Source organism: Aythya ferina, assembly GCF_964211825.1.
Source record: "Aythya ferina genome assembly, chromosome: 11".
Classification (NCBI taxonomy): domain Eukaryota; kingdom Metazoa; phylum Chordata; class Aves; order Anseriformes; family Anatidae; genus Aythya; species Aythya ferina.
Window position 1 is genome coordinate 15785517 of NC_140307.1, and position 21310 is coordinate 15806826.

General features: G+C 39.0%; 1 protein-coding gene and 1 long non-coding RNA gene across 9 annotated transcripts in view; one reads left to right on the forward strand and one right to left on the reverse strand.

The window, feature by feature from the left end:
* Positions 1-21310, forward strand: part of LOC311442786 (uncharacterized protein) — a gene marked incomplete at its 5' end in the record, with an annotated part of 188807 nt that overhangs the window by 98761 nt on the left and 68736 nt on the right. For 2 of the 8 annotated variants that reach the window (XR_014696862.1, XR_014696863.1), the window contains one exon: positions 9209-9439. The exons of 4 other annotated variants lie outside the window; for them this stretch is intronic. Of the gene's footprint in view, positions 1-9208; positions 9440-9529; positions 9608-10641; positions 10786-21310 lie in introns of those variants that run through there. 2 more of the 8 variants (XR_014696861.1, XR_014696864.1) reach the window with 2 other exon arrangements.
* Positions 6989-10799, reverse strand: LOC311442793. Its single transcript, XR_014696873.1, has 2 exons — positions 10630-10799; positions 6989-8477 (listed from the first exon to the last, which is right to left on the reverse strand). It is a non-coding gene; the product is annotated as an uncharacterized lncRNA (long non-coding RNA).

Genomic DNA, 21310 nt, shown 5'->3' on the forward strand with positions numbered 1-21310 from the left:
GGTACAATCCATGAAATGGTAGGATAATATGGGAGTGGTAAGGGTAATACCCCAGTGGTGCTGTGACTGTGACCACTACACGTGCCATGCTTTGTTGGACTATGCGTTGTGTGGGAAAATCAAGTCTGACACAACATGCAAGAGATAGAAGGAATATGCATAAATTCTTCTTTATGAGTTAGAGGAGTTTTAATGTTTTTCCTGCTGAACCTGACTGAAGAGATTCCATGCCCCTATATGTTTGTGAAAGATTGATGCTGCAGTAATGGTGTTGGGCTGTCATGGATTGGCTTGCAAGTTGCTATGATATATACAGACTCTTTAAGAGGTCTCAAATATGTACTCTGTAGGCCAACTTTTACACAGAAAACTCTCCTTTAACATCTTTTGTCAAGCGTTACAAGAGTATGTTCACTCCAGCTCAAACGTGGGTCACTGGAACTGACAGATGCTTTAAAGTACATGTTTATTAATCATCGTGACTGTCCCTCAAGATCTAAGACAAGGTCTGTACTTTGAAATATCTTCATGTGTTTGACAGTGTTGCTGTTTGGGGTCTGCCTGCCATGCAAAGATCTGGCATGGTACTATGAACAGAAGAATATCTCTGAACAAGGGAGAGTTGACAAGAGGAGTACGGGCTGAAAGTAAGACACACCTTTGCAGGCATTCAGAGAAATGCTTAAATAAGTCGCACTCTTAGTAGAGAAGTAGAACTAGTAATTAAGGCTTTCCTGCACTTGAGAAATGATTCTCCGTGCAGAAGTTTTCAACAGTCAGAAATGTGGGTGCATTTCCTATAGACCAGATATTGTTCAAGTTTACTTGGCTGTGATTTCTCATCCTCCTCTGCCCTGCATCCACCAGGAGACCAAAGACCTGTTTTCCAAAAGCAGCTCTACGTGTCAGAAAGAGTGTGAATTCAGGCAGTTCTGTTCACACTGTTAGTTGCATCAGGAGCTTTTGATTTCATGTGTTAATCTCCAGAGCGATGTACTGACTCACGGTAGTTTCTGTGCTAATCTCAATGTATTCCTGTTTTTGACATCAAATCAGTATTCTCGATTTTTCCGTCTGATACTCTTGCAGTGAGAAACTGAAGGGATTTGAGGAATAAGCAGCTTCAACATATTTTTTTAAATATCAGTGAAAAATCTCCTGGAGTATTTAGACGCTGAAGACATCAAAATGACACATCTTAAGGAAAGTACAATTAATCCCACAAGAGCAGAATTAGATTTGGAATCCTTTGACTTTGGTTATTGGGCATTTAAACGTAGCAAATGCTGTGCCTGTGTAGAGTGTACCCTGACATCCTTGGGCTTCCCAGGCTACTGGTTTTTGGTGTCAACTAATCAATAAAGCCAGTATCCCTGTTATTCCCCTCATTTAGCTGGTATTCAGTACTGGTGCTATACTATACAGGTGTGATCATTGTTTTAGATACAATATCTGAAGGTTTCAGGTTTTAGTGGGTAAGCCAAGCCTTCCAGCATGGATATTTTTTCATACCTGGGATTTAATGCTAATAAAATATCCATACTTCTGAGGTATGTATGCATTCATTTCCTCTAGATGGTTATCTGTAAATTTGTTATGTACATGATATCTGACAAAGGTTTTTGACTTCTCTAAGAAGTGGACACTTAAGCAAAAGTTTTTTTGTCAGAAAGCCATTTTCAAAACAAAAATAAAGCTACTGACAGAAATATCCAAAAATCTTTTCAGGCACCATTCGCAGAGCAGTTTTTGCATTTTATGGACCACAACTAAGGCTCACTGCTGCTTTCCTTTCCTTTTCCTTTGAGTATCCCCAGACTGAAAAAAGAAAACAGTAGGTATCATGAGGGCGTACTACACTCATGTGCTTCGTTGCTCCCATTTGGTATCTGTTTAACATGCCTGTGTTTCAGAGATACTGATTGAGATGGGCTGTTCTTCCCTTGGATTCAGCACATGTCATGGTGTAAATCCTAGCCTTGGGTTGAGGTTCGTGGGACAAGAGACCTGAAATGCACAGGAAGGGCCAGTGTTAGCCTTCACCTGTGAGACAGCTGGGGGCTCAGCACAGCCATTAGGAGCTAGGCAGGGGTGCCTCAAGCAGTGGGACCTTGAGGTCCATCCCCAGCACAACTCCCACACGGTCTCACTCTGAGACTCGACTCGCTTCCCTCCCGTGGTGAGCCGGCACAGTGCGTGTGTTAGCACTGCACATGGTGCCTCGGCAGGGGAGGGCAGGAAGCACAGCCAGACCAGAAGGTGCCCTGCAGCTGCAGGGAGGTCCTCACTGGGGCTACAGAGCATTAGCTGCCACTGCAAAAAATAAGTAAAAAAAAAAAAAAAAAAAGTCCCTTGTTCCCACATGTCTCCTGTTTCATGTGTTAAGTAGTCTGTACCCCAACGTAGATGGAGCGTACATGAAGATGAGTTCCCAGGCTCTGTCGATGTGTCATAAAAATGTATGAGTGGACACCTACACATGCATGCAAATGATTAATCTCATTATGGTTTAAAAAAGCGGCTGATAGCTGAGAATAATCTAAGCAAGTAAGGTTAGGGGAAAGGTATTGATTTTATGTCACATGAATGTAGGTAGAACATCTAAGCATTAAATAATGTTCCCAGGGCACTTTTCAGCGTGACCAGCTGAAACAGAAGCGCACAACATATTTAATGATCTGTAGAACACAGCTTCCTTGAGGTCAATAATGTGTGCTTAACCTTTAGGCTTTCCATGTTGTCTGCTTGTCCAGTTGGTTTATGAAGTGTATGTTAACATGATTGGGGATTTGAGGCACTGATAACTTGATCTCTCAAACATGCACTGCTGTTGCACATAAACCTTGAACAAATCCATTGTGAATACTGCCTAGGCTTTCCCAGTACAGCCTGCAGCGACTGCTGTTCCTCGTGTACAGCCAGGCTGCTCTGAATGCAAGTCGACTGTATGTATGATGTGAACAGTAAGATCTTGTTAATTCTAGTTTTACTTTATCCTTCTTAAAGTGAAAATTAAAACCAAAATAACCTGTTTGGGCCTTCAGCCTGATTTATTTACCCTAATGTATACCCAATTACCTTGTTAGTGGATTTCTCCTGTCTTTGATGGCTCAAATAATAATTAATAAGTTTTAAAGAAAAAATCAGGAATGAAGACAGGACTTCATTTAGGAACTAACAACCCCCTCAACCAAGAGACTAAAGATTTTTATGAAACTATCCACAATATGTGTTGAAGTCTAAATTAAATTTTTCATTGGCCATTGTAAGTAGCTTTTCTTGTACTATTTCTTGCTCTATAGTTGAAATCAGACCTTTACTTGGCTTTGGTGTGCAGTCGGGGAATTAGTGTCCTGTTGCAAAGAATGACTGTTGCTCTGAGGCAGACTGAAGAAGTTTACTCTGATTTTATCCAGAAAGATTATGTTTGTCCTTGTGAAAGAGTCACAAATTGAGGTACCTCAGTGCATCAGCAGTACCCATGGAAATAAATTTAGGTTATGCCCTGACTTTTTTGCCTGTTCCTGGCATTCTACTGTGAATTCCTACTTGTCTTCAGAAGGTAAATATGTGAAGTACAATAGTCTAAAATGAAATTCTTCAAAGCTGATCTTATTCCAGGTTTTGCTTCAGAAGAGGAGACTTGTTGGACAAAATTGTTCTACATCTTGAAATTACAGGAGTTGAAGTCTGGTAGAGTTTAGAGCTTGCATCCCCTATGACACAACAGTAAGTAGGGGATGTCCTCCATATTCATCCTTTCCTTTCCTCCACAGTGCCACATGTTGGATCTCTGCTTTGGGACTGAAGGCGCTAGATCAGCTCTAAAGTTTCACACGCAACATTTCAGCTGTTGGGCTGAGGTAACTAATTTTTCACACTTCTGTTCTGTTACCAATGCAAGGTAAAACTTGCTTGCTTAAATATTAATTTATACTCCCATGACAGATTTTACCTTGCTGTCACCATAGGCTAAGAACACAAACATGCAATTACCCAAGGTCTTTCAACTGTACTAAACCCATGTAGTGCTGAAGCCTTTGCCTAACAACTGTAACTTCTGAGTACTCCTCTTGCAATCCTTTGAGTTTCTTCAGAACTTCATAGGAACTCACCCTCGGCCTTTAACTGTCTTGTTCACAAATAGAGGAGGCAGAAGGAAATGGAGCTGCTTAGCTGGAGTAGGTGTGAGGGTGCTGTCTGTTTTTCTCAGTACAGAACTTTATGCACATGTATAAAGGCATGTATATGTCTGGAATCTTTGTGTCAGTTTCCAGGTCCCTACTTCTAAAGTTAGGGTACTTCACTGTCACGCATCATCACAGAGGAGTTACTCCTTCCATGCTTTGACACAAACATGCTACAGGAAAAAAAAAAAAAAAGCCAATAAACGGTTACATCTGGAGTATAGCATCCTCTATTTATAAACCAGAGGCTTTAAAAAAGAAATGGACAAGCCTAGAGTCCACTTCAAACTTGACTCAAGTTTTTTAATTTTGACACCTCTCAGTTGGCTGTGTGGAGTGTTCCTGTGCAGCAGCTCTGTTCCTACTGAGGGAAGACCTGGACAGAAGTGGGGAAAAATGTATCAATGTGTCTGTCAATGTATCAATGTGTTCTGCCTCAGGGAGGCAAGAAGGTGGATGTCTAATATGCTGGTCCTTTTTCAGCTGATGCAGGTTCTGAAGAAGAGCCCATCTAGCTAGTATAAATAAATGATGGTCTTGGGGCAACTTTATGTAACCTGAAGCTGAGTTGGACCATGGTGCTCTCTGTGACCCTATTTGTTCTCTCACTCATTCTGAGTTGAGCAAAGCTTACTGGAAGTTTAGCCATCTGAGTTTGGTGTCTTCTCAGTTTCATCTCTTTATTGCACCTGGCTGGAGGTGGCTGTTCATAGGCATTATATCATTTTATTTGTGTTATTGAAATGTGGTGAAATTACCAAGTGGTAATGGTTGGCTGTACGAAGTGCCCTACAAACTCATAATGAGAGAGGCCTCATGAAGAGTCAAAACCAGACAACAAACAGATCTTATAAAGCAGAGCAAAGGAAGAACAAGGAAGCATAGTATGAAATGAGTTGGTCAATTGGCCAGCAAGAAAAATCAGAGCACAGACTGACAAATCTATTTCAGAACAGCAGTTATGCAGGCATGCAGAAGGCAGTGTGGTTCTGGGCCTAACTAGTTAGCCTGATAACCCATCCCTTAGGTGTGGCCTTCGCAGCTGGTCTATAGCACGATATAGGCCACGTTCTGCACCTCTGCTCTCCTGCTTGTGCTGCAAGCAATGCAAAACACACAAAACTTTTAATGCTGTGCTAAGCTCTAGTCTATCCATCCTGCTCTGTATGTTGTGTTTATTGTGCTGCAGTAGCCAAACAGAATTTGCTGTGCTTAGTGGAGAATAAACGTCGTAATTCTGTAGAAGCTTATTTCTCTGGAAAGCTTCAGGTCCTACTTACATGAGGGACAGAGTTCAAGTATAGAGCTGGTAGCCAGTAGACTGTGAGTTCTGCAACAGGGCTGCTATGGGGCAAAAGCTTCAAGCTCAGCAGAGCACTTGAGCATTGGCCTTCATTTAAGCCCTTCACTGAATACTAATTTTGTATTTACAGCAAAGTGTCTTCTTTGCCCAACTCCAGATGGGAGTGATGGGAAGCATGAAGAAAACTGCAAACAATATTAATGAAAAGTAGTCTGGTATATAAAGACTTTATGGAAGTGTTGTGATTTAAAAAAAAAATAAATTAAATCTTAATCTTTTCTAAGTCAGAACACTGCCTCTGTCTTATTTTCTGGACGGTTGGGATGATAGTCAAATCCAAAGTCTTAGAGCATTTCAAAACACAAGCCAAAATAGTATGGCTGATATTTTACCATTCCATTTCCTTTCTTTTTTCATTCTCTTCTTTATATTTTTATTCAAGCCAGTTATTATTTATGTTGATTAGTAGCTGACTATTAGATTTTCAAACAGAATTTGCCATGTGATTTGACTGGTTGATAACTTGTTAGAACTGAGAGTGTGATCCTGTGAAAACTTTTGCCTGGAGAAATGATTGTTTTCATGTGAGTAGTTCTATTGATTTACTCCTATATACAAGTGCTTGAAAGATGGAGCCATAAAGTTATATTGTATGGACACGATGCTGAGCCTTTCAGGGGAATTTCTCTGACAGAAGGAGACATCTTTCCCCCAGTGCCCTTTCCCCTTAGAAGTAATCTGTCACTGTATAATTAAATGAGAAAGTAAATAATGTTATTATTTCTGAGCATGGACACAGTGCACACAGTAACAAATCAGATTCAAAAAATATCTGATGAGAGGATTTGTCGAGATCCTTGATGTGAAGTTTTAAGTACAATACAACCATATACCTGCTCTAAATTGGCTAGTGCTGTAATTAAAAGTATAAATGTTTCAAGCTGAATACATCCTATTAGTAAGATTTTAGGAAACAAAAATTTAATTTATTCACATTCGATATGGTCTGTAAATGCCACCATTATATGCCTTCCACTGGCCTTTGATTAGCTATGGATTAATAAAACTTTTATACCTTCTTTGTCAGCCTCATTTTGAACTCTGTTTTTGCATACTGTTACTATTAAATAAATGAATTAGTGTCCAGAAATGTGTCATGCATATTACCTAGCAGCAGGAAGCATAATACAGTGGTCAGCTCCCCAGGAGCATTATAAATCCTAACACGCTCGGTAACCTGCTCATGTGGACCTATTAAAAGCTTGATGATTTAGTGAAGCAGTATTTGTGCTTAACAATGGAATTTTAGTTAATTCAAAACAAAGTAAATCATCTCCAATTACAGTATTTGAATATTCACAGTAGCTATATGAGGATGTGTAATGTTGCTAGGGAAAAAAAAAAAAAAAGAGAAAAAAGGAAGAAAAGGCATTATAAAGGTTGGCTGGAGTTTAGCATTTGGAGTGGTTGGGGTACCTCAGCATTAAATGAACACCAGTTTTTGTAAAACATGTTTATTTGACATAGTTGCTTCACCAGGGAGATTAAGGAGCCAGAGCCTAGAGCAGGTAAACTATTTCCAGAGCCTGTGAAGACTTCTGTGGTCAGGAAGGCTCCTGTGGGTTGAGCAGCAGCAAAACCATAATAGTCACCAAGCCAAGGGATAACAAAGGTTTTGCTGCTGTGTGCAAATGGGGCATCAGTGATGTGCCATCAGTTTCCTGGTGTTTGTCCTGCCCGGGCTGACCACGCACTCCACAGCAGGGCTCACAGGCTGCTGGGGGCCGGGAGCGCCAGCGTCTGCAGAGTTACCTGGGGCTCTGCTGCAAGGCGATGGAGGAGCCATGGGGAGGGCCATGGCCTGTGAGCAGCCTTGCAGCTTCTTTCATGGGTAACCACTGTAGTGTGCGTATATATTTGTGTGTCTTATGTGGAAGATCATCAGGTTGCCCCTTCCAAAACAAGCCAATGTCCAAGTCTCTATCCTATGTTTTCAGTCCCGGTTTTTAGAGCCGTAGCTGTGCTTTAAAGCGTTCATAAGCTTCAAGAAGGGTTTTTTAGTGTGCCTAGGAGCCCGGTGCTTTGATTTCACTAGGAGTTAGCATCTCAATTGCTTTCCTTAAATTTCACTTTGGTGCTTCTTTGCAATGATGAATTACTCTGTCTGCATGGCTTCAAGGTTAGAACCTGCAGCCTCATTCCATCCTGCAGGATTTGAGATACTTGTGACACTTCTGAAAGGAGGACTCAGGCTTCTAAGATCCGTAGAGTGGTTTAAAGAAAAGCTGAGACACCCAGTGCAGGTCTCACCTCAGTGCAGCGAACCCAGAGTGAAGCTGCTAATTGCAAACGTGTGTCAACTGCTAAAGTATCTGCAGTGATGCTTTAAAAATGCTGCTGGGTCCCAGTGTATAAGCCATAATGCTGTTTTTTTCAGGTTTTTATTGTGGATTAATCCCTTGATTCTAAACAGGTACAGAAACAGAGCAGTGCTGTATGCGTTTTAGCTTCCTCCTGCTCAGGCAGTCACACTAAACGGTCAGATTGCAGTATTCTTGCAGGGGGGATAAGGGGACTCACAAAGGGGAAATAGAGTCTGGGGGGTTATGGTTAATTATAATAATAGTTGCTTAATTTTAGAGGAACTTAGCAAAATCATATGGAGGGGTAGGCAAAGTACTAACCTCCAAGTAGCTTTTATGTCTTAATTTATTCTTACTACTTTTTACAAATTTATTCTCTCAAAGTTTTCCTTCACAGCTGACATGTACTATATTCACATACAGTTACATAAAGCTGTTGCTGGTAACAGGGATTGCATTATTCCTACAAGTGTCTGTCAGACTTCAGCAATTTGCAGGCCGTGATTCCATCAATAATCTCGAAATAACCAGTTCTTGCTTTTTGTGGTTTATTGGTCTCAGCAGAGTGATCTCCAGTTGAAGATCACGATAATCATATGATATTACTTAGTTATTAAAGAAATCCTGAGGGGAGAGATACAGGAATAAATGTATCATTAAAACTTGTATTTTTGTTCCAATCTATAATACAAAGCCTCGTACGATGTCCTCACAAGTATTTCTTAGTTAATTTTGGCTGTTGTGTTACCCAACGTAGCCGCGTGCTGTACATGGAATTAACAGCCTTACAGCCACAGAAATGCATCAGTGAAAGATGAGACAGTATGTAAGGAAAAAGTCAGGACAATAAGGTGTGGCTCTAGGAATGCGATAGACCTTACAAGTCAGGTGATGTACACTTGTTAGAAACCTTTAAATGCCAAGGAAAAGTTCTGTGTTGGTCCCTGCTGTGTCCTCAGTGTGTCAAACACAAGGAGTGGCACCTGGTGCTCGGGTACCCCAGGGATACCCCTGCAGAGGGCTGCTGCCTGCAGGTGCAAATAACGCCAGCGTCTCTGAAAGGTGCTACACAGGTGCGACCTCTATGGCACTTGGAAGAGTAAGGTGCTTTTAATTAGCTGTCATTGCAAAACATTTGGGGGCTTAGCAGACTTATAAATATTACTTTCTCTTCACTATTCTGCTTCATACCTTTTCTTTTTTTTTTTTATTTCTTATTTTTTATAGACCCTGGAGTCATCCACTTAACCAGTGTAGGGACTTAGAGCTGTTATCTGTTTAGTGATGGTGATGGAGGCGGGGGGGGAAGGGACATGGTTTTAATGTGTAACCAGCTTTGTAATTACAACAGCTGAGGGGAGACTTTCTGGGTTTGTGTGGCAGCTGTGTCAGTGTGCTTTGAAGTCACTGCAGGAACAGGAGTTTGTGAGCTTCGGAAGAAGCCTCCACGAGAGCAACAGAAAGTGTGGTTTTTAGGAGTAAAATAAACTAGGCTTATGAGGGAAGCTAGCTTTTACAAGGAAATGATTTCCATGGAGAGTCTTCTTGATGCGAGAACTTTGTGAGCTCTTGCTCAGAAGCAGAAGGTAATTTCCCTTTGGATTTAATGCAATTGAGAGCAGTGTGCACAGCTGAGAGTAAGGCTCTGCCTGTGGCACTATTACTGTGGTTTTAGTGGTCATAAGCAACTGCATGTGGCCAGGCTGTGCCTGTAGGGGCTTAAATGCTGGTGGCACTGCCTGAATGTATGTGAGGTAACTGTCTTTATGCTTTTATTCCTTTATATGCGTGGCCTATAATGCTGTATGTTTGCTGTAATTTGTTCTTGTCATATGCCACATGCTACATGGAGAGGAGTGAAAAAGAGCAACCCATGTCTAAGAAGAAAAAAATCTTTGCTGTGACTTTAACAATAGTTACTTACTAAGTTTTGCTCTGATTTCCTGTGCAAGTGCACCCTTTTAAAATCCTATTATGGTTATGGATTAATTTCAAGCAGTTTTCAGAGCATTAATGAGTAGAGATGCATTGTGTAAGCTGCTGTGATTGTCTGTTAAAAGTCAGGTAAGCTTTGAAGCTTCTCTGGAGTCATGTTTGCTCCTTCAAAACAGGAAATAATCTGGTCTCAAAGCTGTGTGAGAATTTTTAGCATGCTTTGCAGGAATACATACAAATTTTCATTTTGATGAAACTTTCCTCATATATGGTTGAAAGAAACAAATACAAATAGGTTAACCACAGCCAAACCCGTTAAATCAAATATAGTAAGTGTGATCATTATCCATTTGTTGTTGTTTCAGAGTTATTCTTGATTGCCTAAGAGATCTTACAAATAAGGAAATGAATTATCCATCAGTCTCTAACAAAACATGAATTGGAGTAATTTACATAAATACTGAATACTGAACGTATTTCAGTCCCTTGTTTTCTTGTTCTTATGAGAAGAAAGCTAACGGGTCTTCCTATTAAATAAATATAGGAATCAGAGGTTAGCTAAAATACGGCTGCTGTATACGTTTTTTTGGGCCAGCTCAATGATACAGTAAGTGCTCTTTTAGGGCTTCTAATTGCAAACAAAAACTGTTTCTACGTAATACCCATTGCTAATCCAATACCAACTTGTTCTACTGGTCTGAATTTATTAAAAATATCAGTGATATACTTTGTACTAGCAACGCTTCTTCTGGATCAAAAATCGTGCATCCACAGCATTCCAAGTTTCTGCAGGCTCTTTGCATAAATAGCATAAAGTTAAGAGCATGACCCTGGCACAAACCTTTTCTCGTAGGCTCTGCTGTCTTCCACAGAAATGTGGTGATGGAGCTCCTCAGGATATGCAAGTGCGGAGATCCGTCCCTGGTGATCATGGAGCTGGATCTCTGAAATTAAAGGGAGGCTGCCAGTCTCTCAGCTTTCAGAAGTACTTTATTATGTGAGTGTAAACTAAAAACCCTTTTAAAGGTCTTAATGGTCCTTGCTAATCAGCTGTACTGCCTGCAGGGATCTGTGGTATCAAGACACCTGTGCAAGCTGGAGTTTTTGTCCAGCTTATTCAGTACATATGTCTTTGTGCATCTGGGGCACTTTTCACTCCTCAGAAACGTGCTGTAACTTTTACATTAAATGGCTTCAGGATTGCTGGAATTTTCCTAGCGTTCATATTTTTATTTCAGGTTTGTTTCAAAGCCATACAACACAAATGTACAAATTGTAATTTATTTGTAAAACTGGTTAACATGTTGCTTACGTATACTGACAAAGCTGATCATTTGCATTTGGTTTAACTTACTAACTGCATTTCTAAGCCCATGTACAAGATGCAGTATGTTTTTCTAATCTCTGACTTGTGTTTAAGAAAAAACGGAGGCTTCCATTGCATTAGGGTGCACATGCTTGGTACTCTGCAAACTGCTTTTATTTAAGCTTGTTTTCACCTAAATATATAAACATTTTTTTAATTTTTTTTTTTTTTTTTTTACTTCATGGTACCCTATGTCTAGCTGTGTATGTCTCTGTGTATGTGAATGAGCAATTTGTTCCCAATTGTATAAGAAACATCTGTGAAAAGGACATATTTCAGTGACAATGGCAATGTGCTAGAAGTATTCCCCGACCACTGCTCGCAAGTACGTGTACTTGTGCCTCAGCTCAGACCTGGTGTGAAGGGAAATCTAGCCACAATTTAATGCATATTCACAAGATATCCAACTCTCTCCAGTGCAGTGTAATGAGTACCCAATGTGCAGTTTGTTGCATTGGTAAAGGAGCACTAGTGGAAACGCCAAACAATGTGTCAGAATGCTGTAATCTATTCCACAGGGCACTGTGCTTCAAGGGCTTGGTGGTTGGAGTTGAATAAATAACGTTTTTATCCAGCAAATGTTATTTATTCATGTGCGTGTCCTGCAGAGAGACCAAGGGACTGGGGCAGGGTGTGCTGTGGCTGGGGGAGGCTGCCCACCTTGTGAGAGGAAGGAGCGGGGCTGCGGCACTAACCTGAAGTACCACTTCTGCCTTCCTACTGTAGCTGTGGTTTTGTTCATGTGCATAAATACATCTTCTGCAGAGGGGCAGGCTTAGCTTAGCCATTTGGATTGATAATTAGGACTGATAAAGAACAGATCAATGCAAATCAGAACGACAGAAACATCTGGGACTGTTTAAGGAGAACACCCCAAATCCTCCTTGGTGGTAACTGCGCTGCAGGTACAAAACAGGGTTCAGTTGTTTCTGCAAATGCACAAAATAACACATCAGAAGATATGAATAACACAGGTTTTAAAATGATACCAAAGAACTGGTGCAGATGTTGCCATTCCTTTTCCTTCCCAGTTTAGGTGGTGCAAGCTTTCATAGTTGTTCAGCAGTGGTGGGGTGGCTGCAGCAGAGGCAGGGACTGAGCCTGCAGGCAAGCTGCTGCCCTGCAGCTCTCCTGGCTGACCTCGTTCACAGTATGTGCGAATGAGAAGGGCATGTTTTTCTAAAGCTTGAAAGGCTCGGATGAGTTGCTATTTTTTCCAGATTTATTTTGTTAGTTTGTTTTAAAAAAATAAATAAATAAATAAATAAATAAAATGTCCCATGAAGTACTTCAAACAAAATATCGTACAGGAAGTTACATTTTGTGAAAGACAAAATCAAACCAGAGCAAACTGAAGCTTGATTTCACTTGTTGAAATATTTGAAAAACAGTCTTTTATTGCTTCTCCTCCATTTCTTACAGTGAATACAACTGAATAAACAGTAGTTGAATTTATCATTTTTTTCTTTCTTCTCTGAAATGTTAATACCTCTGCAGTGAGGCAAAAGTCCTGCTATCACGAAATAATTTTTCAGACAATGAAGGAAGTCTCAGAGTGTTTGAGTGTGGTGGTTAAATGACTTCACTTTGAAATGGCTTTGCAGTATTGCAGCTGGAAAAAGAAGATGGGGCAAAACAGGAGAAAAATAGAGGACAAGTTGTATTCATACTTCTGTATTCAGGGACAAGAGAATGACAGGCTTGAAACAGGGCAAAACCATTTAAAAAATAAAAGCAACATTATTTAAAGCCACTGAAATAGAACACATTACATTGAGAGTAATAGAAAATATTTTTGTACAGAGAAAAATAATCTGAGAATTTTCTGATGTTTTGTCAGTTGAATCATATTTTTCAGTAGGAAGGCGGTGGGTTTTCCCCCTTCTTTGTGATGGTTTGATACAATTTATTTATGAGATAGAAACAAACCCTATTTACATTCCCAGTTAGAACCAGGATTCAGAAAATCTAAATGACTTGATCACGACTCAAAGGCAGCCCAGCAGAGCTGAGAACAGATCCCTTATTTACATCTTAAACTTGCGTGAACTTGCGCTTTCACTAAATTTACAGAAAAGTATTTTCCCTACAGTATTGGACACTTCTTATTATCTAAGCTCTTACCGTCCATCTTGTTATAGTGGCAGAGCCCAGGCATTTCCTTTAGCTGAATGCTGTTCGTTGGAAGGTTGGTCTCAGTCTGCCAGTTTTTCTGGAACTGTAGGCATCTGCCAGCCTGCCTACCAGGCAGGCATTTGCATTGTTCTGAACAATGCTCTGCATCTGCTGGCATAACTTTAAAGAGCTTAATGTGTACGGACTGAATTTGGGTATTGGTCATGAGATGCTTTTTTGGAGTCTCACGTGTACTTCTGTCAATAACTGGTGGAGCCAAGGAAAAAAAAAAAAAAAAGAGCTAGAATAGTGCACCTTTGATGCTCGTGACATTCCAAATTTTGTTCAGCTTGTAATTTCAAGGCATTATTTCTGTTTACAGATCTTCTTTGTCTTGCACATTAGTGCCAAGATTTCTAGCTTCACTTGCATTTGTTCCTGTGCCTTGTAAAGCAATATTAGTATAGGAGCTACCAAAGCTCTCCATAATATTTCCTTTGGTCTAGCTCATTAATAAATACCTGTTAGCCTCCTTTGAAGCAAAAGCTAAATAATGTAGAAAGATATTTGCTCTTAATCTAGAGAAAGGAAAACCACTGTTGCAGTGTCTGTTTTCACAGTAGAAAAAATCATTAGTCAAGAATAAAACTGAAAGGCAATATCCTTAGTTTTGTCACATATATACATATATATATATATATATATATATATACATATATATATATATATATATATATATATATATATATAAAAGCATTATCTATAAAAGTGTAAATTTGTGTCTTGCAGACTTAGAACCGCTGGATACTGCAACAAAATCATATGTGTTGGTTTTATTATTAACTCTAGCTTTGAATTAGAATTCCCTATATTACAGCTTGGAGCTAAACTCTGTTTACAAAACAGTATTTACACTTGACTAATTTTGCAGATCAAACTAATTAAATCAATTAAACTGGTGATTAACCAAATGAAGGCTGATTGCAAAAATTAGTGGGTTTATTTTGGAGGACTGGAAGTAAGCTAATTACTGCAGTGATTACTTGAACCTGGAGTACTCTAAATGTGGTATAAATTGAAACCTCATAGTGAATTAGACTGGGAATTCATTACAGTTTAAAGCACTGTTAATACTATTCAGGCTGCTACTCCTGTGGGAACATTTCACTCAGTATTTTGTATACTGATAAACAATCATTTAGTCTTGTCCTTTTACATAACAGCAAGCAATTTCACACAGTATTTTTCTCTTGTATCCTGAGTCACAATTCTGTCTTGTCAGAAAAATGTAGTTACTACAACTGTCAATCAGGCTCTTGCACATTGCATGATGGGAAATGTAGTCCAACTAAACTTCCCTCCATCATAACAGAGGTGTCTGAATTTCATATGGTTACTACAGCACTTTCTGCATTGACGTCTTACTCTGTGCTATCTCTGCCAGCATGGTGCACACAAAAAAGGGAGCTTTAGTTATTTGCTTTGCATGCTGCTTAGCTGTAAGCATAGCCCAATGTGTTTTGTACCAATTCTTATGTGTTGGTTCATACTCATGCTTGGAAATGTGGTTCTATTGACAGATTTTAGAAAAGGAGGCTGATCTGCTAGATTACTTGCTTATTTTGGTTGCTGATGCAAGCTATTCTGTGTAGTGGGGGTCCTAGGCTGTCTTATTCCTCCTCACACCACCAATTAACAATGGAATATAAATGCCTACTAAAAACAACCTATACTATCGACTTCCTTAAAGCATGTTGGCTTGTAAGGAAGTTAATGAAATTGCACAGAATTTAAAACAGGAAAATCTCAGAGAGATGGAATAGGATGCTGTTTGTCACTATTTCTCTTTACGTGTATGAATATTGTAAACATGCTTTGCTTTAAGCTGGTTTTGTAGGATTGTTGCACACCTCACTCAACAAGCAGTTCCATTTTGGCCCTCTGAAGGTAGCCACTTGAGATTTATATTACATAACTGGCCTCTACTCTGCACATTTTCACTCTGTTTTATTTTTTTCAAACATATGAGTATAGCTCATATTTGTTTAAAAATAAATTTCAGTGTACCAGAAATTCAGAACCTGGTTATTTCACTGTGCTGTCAACAAAGCATATTTAACACTGACCAAAGGCACGAGATAGGTCTCTTACAGCATTACTTTCTAAAACAGTTTGTTGGTGGTAAGGAAATAGCTACATAAATGCATGTATTTAATTATTTTTAAGCATACTGTTTACTTCTGTCCTTGCTGATCTGGGATTTGCTTGTTTTATTTTTTCCATTGCTATGTGTATTTTATCCAGAAGATTTTCAGATCTACATGAAAAGAATGTAAAGTTTTGAAATATGTGGAGAGTAACACTGAACGAATTTTGCTGGGTGAAATAGATCAGATCATAACCACTGGGGAAAACAATCCAAAATAAGAGATTTGCTGAAGAGAAGGCAGAGGAGACAGTGATGGGCAGCCGTGGGTAGGTGATGGGACAGGAGATCTAGTATTCCCCAGCTGAGCTACTGGACTGAAGTCAGTAGCAGGATTCCAGCTGCTTCTTGGGCATTAGGAGGCCGATTCTGTCTGTCAGAGGCAGCTTCTCCACATCAAGACTGGATCTGGCTGTACACAGAGCGTGGTGCTGGGCATTTTCATACCACACCAGCATGTGGTGAGATAACACTCAAGGGAGACGCAAGTCAGAGGTGTGGGAACAGCAAGATACTTTGACCCAGTATGTATGCTTAGTTTAAAGAGAACATTAAATTCTTCTGCAGCGTATTCATTTCTCAAGTACATTTCTATTCCCAATAGGAATCACCTTCTCCAAAAACATAGGTAGATTTTTAAGTTTGTATGTGAAAATCAAGTGCAAAATGTATGACGTCTGTTTTTTTCATTATTTTCATTATTATTTTTAGTGAATGTCTTCCCTTAACTGTCTTTGCAAGATAGGGATTTTCTGTCTTATAAGGAGGGAGTTGTGTTAGCTTGTTTGTAGTGGAAATGAAAGATATAGTTGAAATGATCTTAGAGTGTCACAAACACTTTATTTTTAGTATAGTGCTTAAACAAAACTGGCATTTCCTTGTACTTCCATGCTACAGTTTTTTCCCTTCAAAATGGAGATTATTAGCTGAATGCTTTAAAGTTCCTTATTTAAAGCTGATTAAAATAGAACAAACTATATGGTAACTTGTTCTTACAAAATACATTAATACATGTCAATATCTGAATATATTGCAGTGACTTTGAAATTTCATTTTTTCTGATGCATTTTTCATGAAAGTTAAACTCTGCAGAATAAATCTGAAGCAAGTTCACCAGACTTGAGTAGGTTCAGCTGAAATTAGTGTGTTCCACAATGTCCATTTTTAAACATGCTCCATCCATTGCTTAACACTACAGCAGAAACATTGTATCATCCTGGCAGTTTCAAATGGTGGTTATTCATTTATATGGTGTTACCAGCCAGAGTGCTCATCTGGATGGTGTATACGTGGGGTTTCCACAAGAGCTCAGAAGACAAGTATCCAGAAAGACAGGAAGCTGAAGGAAAGCACTCATTAACCAATACAACAGAGGCCTACAAAATAGTTCCAGTAACCCTGCCTAGAGTAAAATTGGTTAAGAAATAAGTGTGCACACTCTTAATAAATCCATCATGTAAAAATGCATTATTTTTCTCAAGGAGATAGCAATATTATTCAAAACGTGCTAAAGTGGGCAGGGTATCCCAAGAGTAATTGTGAATTATTAGGTCATAGGGACCTCATTGCAAACTATTTGCAAAACTTAATTGGTGTAATAAATAAAATATGCATGCAAATTAGACTACATTCTGAATTAAAGGAATCTGTTATCCAGCATTGCAAAGATTCATTCTAATTTAATACTGGCTTTGTATACAGTTTGAGATAGCCATGCATTATGTTTGTTCTGAAAAAAGCAGCTGGTATTTAACTAAATCCCCACCAGCCAAGTAGTGGCATCTGGTAGCTGTCAGTCTGTGGCACGGGATGCCACTGGCAGGGTGACACTGAATTCCAGCAAGTGTGTAATGGTACCGTATTTAGTTTAGCATGTAGAGGAAGGTGGTTAAGCAAGGTGACAAAACAAGCAGTCCTATTTGCTCTATTCTGCCTAAAATGCTAAAAATATTAGTAGCTTTGAAAGATCTATTGCAAACCTGGTTATTTGCTGATTTATTTGCTATTCATCTTAGAATTCTAGCAATGGAAGAGCACTAATGAGGGTAGCTGATTTCATTACCCTAGATATAAAATGAGGATTATGTAGTCATGTAAGACTTTGTATCCTAAAGCAAAATCTGAAAGAATCAAAGTGAAGAGTCTCTTAGAATAAATATAAATAGATAGATATGAAACAATAGTTAACATTCTCTGTCTGGTGTCGTTGCTCGACTCAATAACACTGTCTCGTCATCAAGCCCAAATCAAGTATTACATCTGCTTTTTTAAAGCAGTCGATTGAATGAATACAAATGTCTTGCTGTTGTCACTTGGGATAGCACTTGATATATCCCATTTTCTAGACTTTAATTATTCCATTTGTAGACATGAATGCCATTTAGATGTAAGCTAATTCAGCATGGTAACTCAATTAGATTTGTACTGACTAGGATTTATGAAACATCAATGGATTCTTGGTGAGACCAATGGGACTCTGGTTATTTATCCCTAAGTCTTACTGATACTGCCTCTCAGGAGCTCAATTAAACATGCCAGTGATGAGAATGTTTTGTAACAGTAGTCTTTCACAATTAGACTAAGATTTTTTGTAAAGCATATCACATGTAAAGCAGGGCATCATGTATTATGCAATACAAAGTTCTCATCTGAGTAGCTCATGATGTTGAATGGTAAAAGAAATTCCCATTATTGCTCTGTTAGTGTAATTATAAAAAAAAGATAATCCTGCTTTACAGATGTAAAAGTCAAACAATATTCAGAAAATGATATATTAGTATCTACATCTTGCAAGCTAAAACCAAGTTTCTGTACTGATATAGAACCCCTTGGAAACTAGGAGTTCCTTGTGTGAATTTAGAGGTCTTGTTGCACTTGTCCCTGGGATCTTTTGTGTGTGTGTGTGTCCCTTTTTTTTTTTTTTAAAAAATAAGTAGCAGGAGTACTCACCAAAATTACAGATTTCAAACGGTGGCAGGGGACTATGTGAATAAATCTGCATTTGTTGTCATTAGGTGTTTCACCTTAACAGGTGATGGAGGCTTGCCTCCATCTGATCTTAAATTTATAGAGTAACTAAAATATCCAGTCAAAATGGCTTGAATTTCCAGTGTTCTACTGAAGCCTGACAACAAGCCTTCTATGTTTTAGTGAGATGCACGTTGCACTTAACTTGCTGAACTACTTTTATATTTGAACTCAAGCCTGAGACTTAAAAGTGCCCTTGTTACACTTTGATATCACTGAAAATTTCGGATGACTTTACAGTAACTGATTTATTTTTGTTCTTTTTAGTTCACTCCAAATATCTCTGTAACCTGCTTTTGATTGGCTCATTGTAGATGAGATTGAGCATTAGATATGGTACGCAACCACTGGAGCTAGCCTGTGTCTGCTCTGTCTTCCCACCATTTAGGAAGATAGGTCTTCAGTTTTTTTCTTGAGAAAGGCAATGAAATCTCCTAGTTTTAGAAAAGCTAATGGGATCTGGTGTAAGCAACTTTCTAAGTAGGTTGCTTGTAGTAATTCCATGCCTAAATTTGGATAATTAAGGTTTCCCCATATAGGGAAATTCTCTTTATAGGACAATCTGAACAACCAGTGAGGACTTTGGCATCACTGGAGATGGAGTAATAGGAAATGGTGGCTCTAAAATGCTGTGAAGTTATTTCTCCTTCCCAGTAATTTTTTTAGCTATGAAGCAATATAAATAGTGGTTTTCAGACTACTTCCTGTCCGTGTTAAATGAGTCTATATATTCCTAAAAATATATTAATAAATAAAGCTGTGAACAAGTCTTGAGTTGTGGTTCTTCCCCTGTGTCTTCTCATGCTTTTTATGTCACTGTCAAAATTGAGAAGCTTTAGAAGGGAAGTGTATTAGGAGTCGCTCAGATTAAAATTGATTTCTTGTTCCAGGCACTCTTGTGCTCACTGACTTGGAGCCCTGGATTCCAGGCTGGCCAGACAGCTTTAACTGCCAGTTGTTAGCAAAGTGCCTGCTGCTGTTACTGGGAATTATTGAAAGCTTGCAGGAGGGAGCACCAATATAGCTTAACTGACATGGCAGTTCCTGAAAAATGAAGATATAAAAAAGTTTTTAAACATGGAATTATTGCATGGAAAGATGGTGTTTGGAGGGATTAATTGCTGAAGTTATCATAGCTGAGTGACATTATTTGGGTGCTGATTTTCTGTGGTGTGCCACTGTCAGATTTATAATAATGTGATCATCCCATTCTGTCACTCCTCAATTTGTTTTTCTGACTACCGTTAACACCTCAGCTGTGTACCTCAGTGCTAGTAGGCATCTATATTTAATGACTTCTGTGAAAGCGAGGCAGATTTGTGCATAAAAACAGCTGGTTAGAGGTTATGTTCCAAATTAAAAACCCCAGCCTGCTACTAAAATACTTTCAACCTATCATTCTTACTAAAAGACTGTTTAAAAGAAATACAACAAAATAAGTATTCACTTGCTAAAGAGGTTGTTCGAGGACCGTATCTACTGGCTTGATTCTTGCTCTTGTTTTTCAGACAGGATCAGGCCATTGTCTGGCCAAGGTGGGAGGACTTGCCATGGCTCCACATCTAAGTATGAATTCATTATGCAATTAAGAAAGATTTCAGTTACAGTATTCTTTTTGTGCAAAATAAAAAATTACTGATCTCAGTAAAAGGGAATAGGAACCTTCTGGTAAATATTCCATTTGTTGAAAAATGTTTTTGTGTAAACTTAAATATTTTCTCTAAGCTTGTGTTCTCTTTAATGAAGGTATGCTTGGGGGGAAAAGAGCTCTAATTTAAAAAAATAAAATCTACATGGATTATTAAAATTTTCTCATCTTGGAATATTTCCTTTCATGCAAACACAATATAAGCTGGAAAATGACGTGTTAGTTGAAACATTTTTTAGATGATTTAAGCAAATCATTTTGAGCAAAATGGTTTTCTAAAAACAGTAATTTCATAAGAATATTTGAAAACAAATGTTTGTTCCTGTCAGGAACTTCAAAATTTGTACAGTAGTCCCAAACTAGAAATGGCAGTTTTCTCCCTTATATTAGTTTGCATAATTGCAATTCCAAACTCCAAGTATAGATTCGAAGTGTCACGTGGACCCAGCTGTATGTGTTGATGCGTTTTGCAAACCAGTGCCAACAATTGAGTTTAGTTCACCTCTCACTGCTTTTGCCACAGTAGACCAAGTAAGAACTGAAGTACGTTGTCAGGAACTGTGGTTCCTCTTTAATTGGCTCAGGGCTTTTTTCCAGTCAAATGGTTCAGAGATGTTATCTTATTCCCTGGGGAAGGGAGGAGGGAAGCTGGTACCTCTCAGCAATGCCATCTCATTCACCAAGTCTGTTGGCAAACTCAGTGAAGAGGGAGGACTCTAGGCCTGGAAACTTGAGCACATAGTGCAAGACTGTGTTTAAAGATGCATCTCTGCTCTCTAGCAGAGGGAGCACCGAGCCATGGAGGCCTAGGCCTGAGCTTCAGGAGTGTGAGATCAACGCTTCCTGGAATTTTACTCCGTTCTCTTCAACTCAGTAAACGATGAACTTTCTGAAGGGAAACTTTTTCTTTCTCCAGTAAGAAAAGAGGAGTGGAGGCTCTCTGGTCTCTCTCTGCTTCCTGTTCACAAGGAAAATTTCACTTCTTAGCCACTTCATTCAATTCCAGTTCACATCCTTTTCACTTCTAGGTCTAAGAAGGACGGCCTGCACTCTTACTCGGCACCTGTAACTTGCTCTTCTTAAAGAGCATCATCCAAATGTTATAATTATTTTGAGTCTCAAAAACTGACCTTGAGTTTGAACTAAGTTATCTAGTCACA